This window comes from Delphinus delphis, chromosome 4 (assembly GCF_949987515.2).
Source record: "Delphinus delphis chromosome 4, mDelDel1.2, whole genome shotgun sequence".
NCBI lineage: Eukaryota > Metazoa > Chordata > Mammalia > Artiodactyla > Delphinidae > Delphinus > Delphinus delphis.
Window position 1 is genome coordinate 24004386 of NC_082686.1, and position 8495 is coordinate 24012880.

Sequence of the window (8495 nt, forward strand, 5' to 3'; positions counted from 1 at the left end):
CAGCTTGCCCTCCGTCTCCTAATGCTGAAGATCCTTCAGCTCTACCATCTCCCACCTCCTGTCCCTCCTCCAGTCAGTAACTCTTCTTGCCTGTTCACTCGATGCCAGCCCCTGTATGCCAGCTATTGTATTGTACTACTGAACTTTCCAAGGTACTGTACTGTAAGATTAAAAATGTTTTCTTCATTTTGTGTTTTTTTAATGTATTATTTGTGTGAAAAGTATTATAAACCTATTACAGTACAGTACTATATGGCCAATTGTGTCAGTTGGGTACCTAGGCTGACTTTGTTGGACCTACAAACTGGACTTACGAACACGCTCTCAGAACGCAGCTCATTCGTATGTAGAAAACTTACTGTAAACTCATTCTAAAGAAATATGCGTGCATACATATTGCTCATTTAGAACAAAGGTAATATGAAAACTTTAGGCTGGCTGGTATTTAACTAGGCATGTAAATGTACTTTTAACATGACTTTTTTCATCAGAGAAATCTTACTAGCAATAGACTTCATGTTCTATAGATAATTAGTATATGACGATCAAAGACTGAGTATGTGAAGTTTGTTGGAGAACGCACCTGTAGAAACTTCACATAATCATTGACCATCATAGAAATATATGTGTGTGTGTATATATGTAGATATATATATATATATATATATATATATATATATATATATATATATATATATATATATATATACACACACACATATATATAAACATGTGTACATATATATAGTGGAAGTAGCCCCCTTTTCCTTCCTGCCTGACTGCTTAAACTAGGACACTGCTTTTCTGCCCTTGGTGCTCCTGCTTCTCAGGTCTTCCAATTTGGACTGTATGACACTACTGTCTTTCGTGGGTCTTCAGCTTACAGACAGCAGGTTGTAGGACTTCTCTGCCTCCATAATTTTGTAAGCCAATTCTACTAAATCTTTTCCTATAATATGTCCTATTGATTCTATTTCTCTGGAGAATCATGACTAATACATCCTCCTAAGACTGTGGTCACCAGGAGATTCTCATTTTCAAGCTAGCTCACAGTTCATTCTCCATAAATTTATTAAAATGATCATTTAAGTATTCCTCTAACTTTATGGTTTCAGCAGCTTCTGCTCCAGGCAATCAGATCTTGGCAGTGTCTCTCTGCATGTTCCAGATCTTAAAGCCAGATTTTGGGGTAGTTGTTTGCCCTGCAACCTCAATTCTCTGAAGAAATTGAGAAAAACATTTATTTCCAGTCTATTCAGGTTTTATTCTTTACAGTTGAGAGTGAGAGCGATGTGTTTCAAGATCTTTAAACGATAGAGGTGAACCTGGAAGTCTCACAATATTCCTTAATAAACTAATTATTTAGTGCTCCATACAAAATACCTATTATGAATGTATAACTGAATGAATAATTACAAAGTAATTATATTTGCATAACCATGACCTAGATGAAGTCATAGAATATGAACAGTACTCCAGAAGTAGCCCCATTTCCCCCTCCCAATCACTATGCTATCCTTTCTCCTCAAAGGTAACCATCATACTGACTACATTGTACTACTGCAACCTTTGAACAGTATTGCTCATTTTTGTAATTTATATAAGTGCCATCACTCAACATTTATTATTTTATGTCTGACTCTTTCATTCAGTCATTTATTTTGAGATTTATGCATGCTATTGTATATAGCAGTAATGTTTCTATTTTCCTTGATATGTAGTATTCTACTGCCTAGAGATACCATAATCAAATACTTTTTACTATTCAATGGCAGTTTATCCCCCCACCCCGCAGTTTTTAATCTGTTTCAGTACTGCCAATCATTCTTGAATATGTTGTTACACAAATACACACATATACTTTGCTATTATTTAGGAGCATGATTTCTAGGTCAGTTACATGAATATTTTATTTTAATGGATAATGTCAACCCGCTTTTCAAAGTGGTTGCACAAATTTACACATTAATATATTTCATTATATGCAATATATGAATTTGAAACAATTAACTTCTTTTGGTATACAGGGCAGATAAAAATCATATGCAAGATAAGTTCATTCATTATAATTATATTCTTTAAAGTTTTACTAAATCAAGTTTTAATATCTGTTACTGATGACCTGTCATTTAAGAATAGATAACCATCTGCTATTATGCTTAGATGAAATTTGCTGGAATGTTATGAAAAAGATATTGTGATTTTAAGTTATTAATACATTCCCTTACCTATTATTCATCTTTGGTTATGAATCACTATTTTCCACTAATTAACTATGATGCATACCTGTTTTATCATAGCAAATTTATAAAAAAGTGTCCTATTTGTATTAATAGGTTTAAAATGCAGTGTTTAAAATGCAGCTTGAGAGAGCAGGAGAGCCCCTGAGAGCAGTGTCCAGAGGGGGATCCATCATGTAACCCAGCTGTTCTTCCAGAATCGCCACACGCACCCCATGGTCTGCACCCTGACTTAGCTGACTGCAGACCCAGAGGGTGGGGATGAGGAAGAACCACCCATGGGTGCCCACACCCTGTGGCCTGAACCCTTTTGTCCAGCCAGGCCTCTGTCACCCGAGCCCTCTGGAGCTGGAGTTCAAACAGTCTGTATGCACGGCAATAGGGAAGGCAGATCTTCTCAGCATGCGGGGACCCCAGGTGTCATCTGTGACTTGTGGTGACTACCAAATGCAAAAGCAGCTTGGGGTGGCATCCATTGGCCTCTGAGGACCTCTGGCCTCTTGGTTCCCGGGCCCAGCCCAGGGCAATGTTCCAAGGCAGTCTTGGTTCCTGACCTGGGGGTGGGTGGACTCTGGGATGGGCAGGTGAGCACCAAAGCTGGAGAAAGGGTATTTCCTCCCAGGCTAGATCTGGTGTGCTGTGTCCCAATGGCTCCCACAGGATCTTTCATAAAGGTGATTCCATTGTCCCTGGCTCACTTCTGTTATGATGTCATGCAGGTGATTTTGTGGTGGCCTGACAGGCACTGTACCTCTGTTTTAGCCCTTTTCAAGGGGGTGAGGCCGTAAAAGCCGGGTCCCTTCCTTGGTGGGGGGCCTCAGTGGTAGCCTCATGGGGGCTATAAGGGGTCCAAGTATGGGGGTCATAAGCTGAGAAATAAAGGAATTATACTCATCCCCACCACAAATCTACTTCAGTGAGGCAACTGATTCAATGCCAATCTCATTCAGAAACATTGTCACAAACACATTCACAAATAATGTTTAATCTGAGCACTCTGCGGCCAGTCAAGTTGACACATAAAATTAACTATCAGTAAAGCCCCCACTCTTTCATGGGCTTTACTGCCAGGAATTCCACCAGGTTTTCAAGATGAAGATCCCAGAAAGATTCCCTCTTGGTTCTGGCAGAGGGAATAATCATTTTGAAACTCCTTCAGAAATTTCTGCATAACAGAAGCCTACTTTTCAGGGGAAAAGATGTTAGCAGAGTCTTTTCCCTCTGAGGGAGGAGCATTCCACCAACTATAGCCTCCTTTTACCCTCTTATCTCACCTCAAGTGTGAAAAAAGCTATACCACTGGAGAAAGACTTGTGAAGGTCACACCACAGAGATGCAGGCCCATCAACAGACTGAAATTTGATCATAAGATTCTCCTCCCACATACCTTACTACCATACTAACAGCAGCAGGGTAAAATATAGTCAATTCTCCTTATTTGCAGATTCTGTATTTGTGAATTCACCTACTTCCTAAAATTTATTTGTAACTCTCAAATCAACACTTGTGGAGGTTTTGCAGTCATTTGCAGATAAGGACAGAGTGGCGAAAAATTTTAGTTTCCTGACATGCATGCCCCAGCTGAGATGGAATTAGGAGATGCTCTGCCTTCTTGTCTCAGCTCTCATACTGGAAATATATCCTTTTTTAGGGTCTTTTTAGTGTTACATTTTTAAAAAATTGGGGGGCTGGTTTTGGTGATGTTGCTGTTTAAAATGGCCCCCAAGTGAAGTGCTGAAATGCTGTCTAGTGTTTCTAGAGCAAGAAGGATGTGATGTGCCTTTCCGACAAAATACGTGTGTTAGAGCAGCTTCATTCGGGCATGAGTTACAGCGCTGCTCCTTGTGAGTTCAATGTAAATGAATCACAATATGATACCTTCATAAAACAGATGAGGAATTTCACTGATCTGTATCTGAGGCTGCTCTGGAAAGTGCTAAAGTAACATCTATAGTGTGTCATAAAACTACTGGAGATATCAAAAAGCGCCTAAATTTTTGGATTCATAAGAAAAAAAAGAACAAGAAAACAAAAAGCATAGTGGACAGCAGTGTTGTGAGGCTGAAAGCTAAAGAAATTTAGGGTCACATTACTCAGGGTCAGGAAAGTGCTAAAAAGCCTTCTCGGCTAGTGCTGGCTAGCTTGCGCGTTTCCAAAGGCAATGTAGCATAAAAATGCTAAACTTACAGGCAAGGCAGTTTCTGCAGACCAGAGGCTGCAGAAAAATTGTTCAAAAATGTCTCCTAAATGTTGTACAGGCAAAGGGTTATGCAAAAGAGCAGGTTTTCTATGTTTTGTGACTGGCTTGGTTTTAAGGATGTTGTCAAATGGACCTACATAAACCAAAGAGCATTTCAGTTGGTGCAAAGGTTCTGATCAGACTTACAGGAACCTCTCCCTGTATGTACCCTAGCAACAACAGTTCAGTGTTAGTTCATTCAGTGTCTCTGGTGACTTTATAGAACACAAACTATGGTGAGGATAATAAGAATGGGTTGTATGATGACAGTGGATTACAGCTCAAAGAGCTGCAAGACACAAACTGTCCCCTGGGAGGAGAGCTCAGGCAAGACCAAAAGCAAAAGGACAAAAAGGAGGACATTGGAGGGATTTGATGTCTCTAACAGCTATAGATACAGCAAACATTAAACATGGCCCACCTCCTAGCCCGATTAATCCAGATCCTTATACTAAATGACTAGTTGGACAATATCAAGTTGTCTAATGTATAAGTGAGAAGTAGAAAAGTAACAGTAGAAATAAAATATATTTGAAGAATAATAGCCAAAACTTTTTCCAATTTTGAGAAAAATTATAAGATCTTACACCTAAAAAAAAAAATCAAAAAACTTAAACCCCTTAGCAAACACAAAATTAACATGAAGAAAAATAATACCCAGGTATAACATAAACATATTTCTGAAAAATAGTGATAAAAAGAAAAATCTTAAATTTTATTACATATCCAAAATCTCAATGATTCCCAAGCAGAAGAAATATGAATAGAGCAATACAAGAAACAACATGATCAGATTTCTGAAAAACAAGAATAAAATGTATTAAAAGCAGCCATAGAAAAATGACACATCACACATAGGAATTTCAAAAAAGAATTTTAGCCAACTTCTAATCAAACATTATGCATGCCACGAGACAATTAAGTGAGTCTTTAAAATCATGGAAAGCAAATAAACAAGTAAAAACATAAAAATCCTTTTACAGATAAAATATTTTTCCAAGAATAAGGGCAAAATGAAATCTTTTACACCCAAAATAAATATGAAGAGAATTCATCAATAGCAGACTGCAATATAATATGTGTTAAAGGAAGTGCCTCATGTATTGTAGAAACTCAGTTTTAGAAAGATAATGTGTAAGCTTGTAGAGAGCCCATGATTCTAAAATAGGAACACATACTAATGAAACTGGGTACTGATTATTCCAAAGCAACTAACTAATATTATCCTCAGAAGCAAACTACTCCAAAATGTAGTGGTTTAAAACTACAGCCATCAATAAATAAATAAATAAAAATTAAAAACTACAGCCATTTTTTTTCCTTTTTTTTTTTTTTATATTCCTGGATTCTCTGGATAAGGAACTTAGACAGTGTACAGCAGAGGTTGACTGTCCTTGCTCCTTAGTGTCTGGGACTTTGGCTTGTAAGACCTGAAGACTAAGCTTAACACAAGGCTGGAGTTTAGTATTAACTGGAGGCTCCTTCATTCATCTGTCTGGTACCTGAGCTGGAATGACCTAAGGACAAACACTGCCAACCAGAGAACCTAAAGTTGGCCAATCTGTGTCTGGACCCTCACAGCATGGTGGTCTTAGGATACTCAGATTTCCTACATGATATCTCATGGCTCCCACTTCAAATATTCCAGTGGCCAAGGAAAAACCTGCCTTGCTTTCATTACCTGATCTGAGGGTCACACGGCCTCACTTCTCCCATGCCCTACTACAGTCACAGCAGTAAAAAGTTGATGCAAGTCCAGTGGGAAGGGGTATTGATTCTCTCAATGGGAAGAATATCAAAGACTTTGCTGTCATTTTTCAAAACATATACACCTAACTACCCTCTCTGATTAGCCAACAGTTTCTACCACTATCTTTTTCCTTTTCTGGAACCACAAGGTCTGTAACTTGCTGCTTCTCTCTGAATATCTGCTCCAACTCTCTCCTCATCCATTCTCAACCAGCTTCCTTTTCTTCTTGAATATAGCACAAATGACTACCAATGGTCATTCAACATCGTAACATAGGACACACTACCTACAATAAGAGAAATTATCCTTTCCTGTCTTTTTGAGAGAGTATATGAATGGCCAAGCACCATTTGAAAATAAGGCCACTTAATTCATGAGTCAGTGACCAGCACTGAATTAGACAAGACCAGGAAAGGGTAGTAAGAAATGGAGTGGAAGAATTTTATGGCTTCCCCTGATAGAGGGAATCTGTCTGATGTTTCTTGAAAGCCTTCCTGGAATGTTTATAGCTACACACTGTGGTAAATGTTTTACCAAGGTCATAGAACTCTTGGTTTATGAGAGCAAATCACCAGGAAATAAAAGTCTGCTATAACAGAACTTTTAACAGCACAAGTCACAGGACAAATATTTAAAATAGCATTAAATATACAAAATATGACTCAAAACTATCTATATAATCTTCTCTTTTGAAATGTCAAGATTGTTACACATTTGGATAATCTATAGACAAGGTAATTAATTCATTTGAGGTAATGTTAATACAGAACTATTTTTCTGCTCTTTTAAAGAAAAATGAAGTATCCAATATCATACTTTTATATTATAATAAAATCAATCTCCTTAACAAAGAAAATGAATAAAGGACAATGTTAAATAGAACTTTTAGTGATTTTTTTTTCAAAACTTCAAGTTGGGAATAAATTAGAAAAAAAAAATCTCCTTTCTTATTGAAATGATTTAATAAAAACCTTACTCTCCAAAAACTTAATTAAAATATATCAAACTTTTACCATATAACAGATCTTACATAAGCAGTTCATTTTTCCAGTCCATATTAAAAGTCACAAAAAACCTAGAAGCCAGCTAGTATTATCTCCGTTTTCTAGATAACATTACTGAGATTTAGGGTTTAAGTAACTTAACTGGTACAGTATATCAATAAGGACAGAAGAAGAAATTAGATTTAAATCTATCTTATTCCAAAGTGGGGAAATTTTTAAAAATGCCTGATTGCAGACCTTCTACCAAACTAGTAGATAACAAGTTTAAAGCCTTATTATAATTGTATTTGCATAAATAAAGAGATGTGACTTTTCTTATATCCAGATATTAAAAAGATCAAGTAGATAGCATAAAAATAAGGATTCTGAAGCTCAAGAAGTTTAAGAAAATTACTAAGTGCACATATCTTGAACCATGGGCCACAACTCGAACTCAAGTCTCATTTCTCCCATGATGTGACACTCTCACCTTTTCACTTTGTCATAATACAGCATTCATTTGGAATTCCTATTGCAACTCCTTTCACAACCTCTGCATAAATTATTTATTACCTGTCTACTCCACAGATCTTTTTTATGTTATTTCACGTAAAAGTGACTTCCTAGAGCATTTATTCATGTTAAGACTCAATAGTGTATTTGCAGTAGCTTGGTATATATTATACCAATTAATTATCATGGTAGCATCACTTTTGTTAATTTGGTACTTTCTAGAAGATATGGAAATATTTTTTTCAAAGAACATATACAGATGGCAAACAGTTACATGAAAAGATGCTCAACATCACTAATCATCAGGGAAACACAAATCAAAACCACAATGAGATATCACCTCACACCTGTTAGAATGACTGTTACTGAAAAGATACCAAATGTAAAATAGATAGCTAGTGGGAAGCAGCTGCATAGCACAGGGAGATCAGCTTGGTGCTTTGTGACCACATAGAGGGGTGAGATAGGGAAGGTGGGAGGGAGAGGCAAGAGGGAGGAGATATGGGGATATATGTATATGTATAGCTGATTTTGTTATAAAGCAGAAACTAACACACCACTGTAAAGCAATTATACTCCAATAAAGATGTTTTAAAAACAAAATAAAGAAAGAACAAGTGTTGTCAAGGATGTGGAGAAAAGGGAATTTGTGAACTATTTGTGGGAATGTAAACTGGTGCAGCTACTATGGAAAACAGTACAGAAGTTTCTTAAAACTTTAAAAACAGAACTGCCATATGAGTCAGCAATTCCACCCTGGATACTTATCC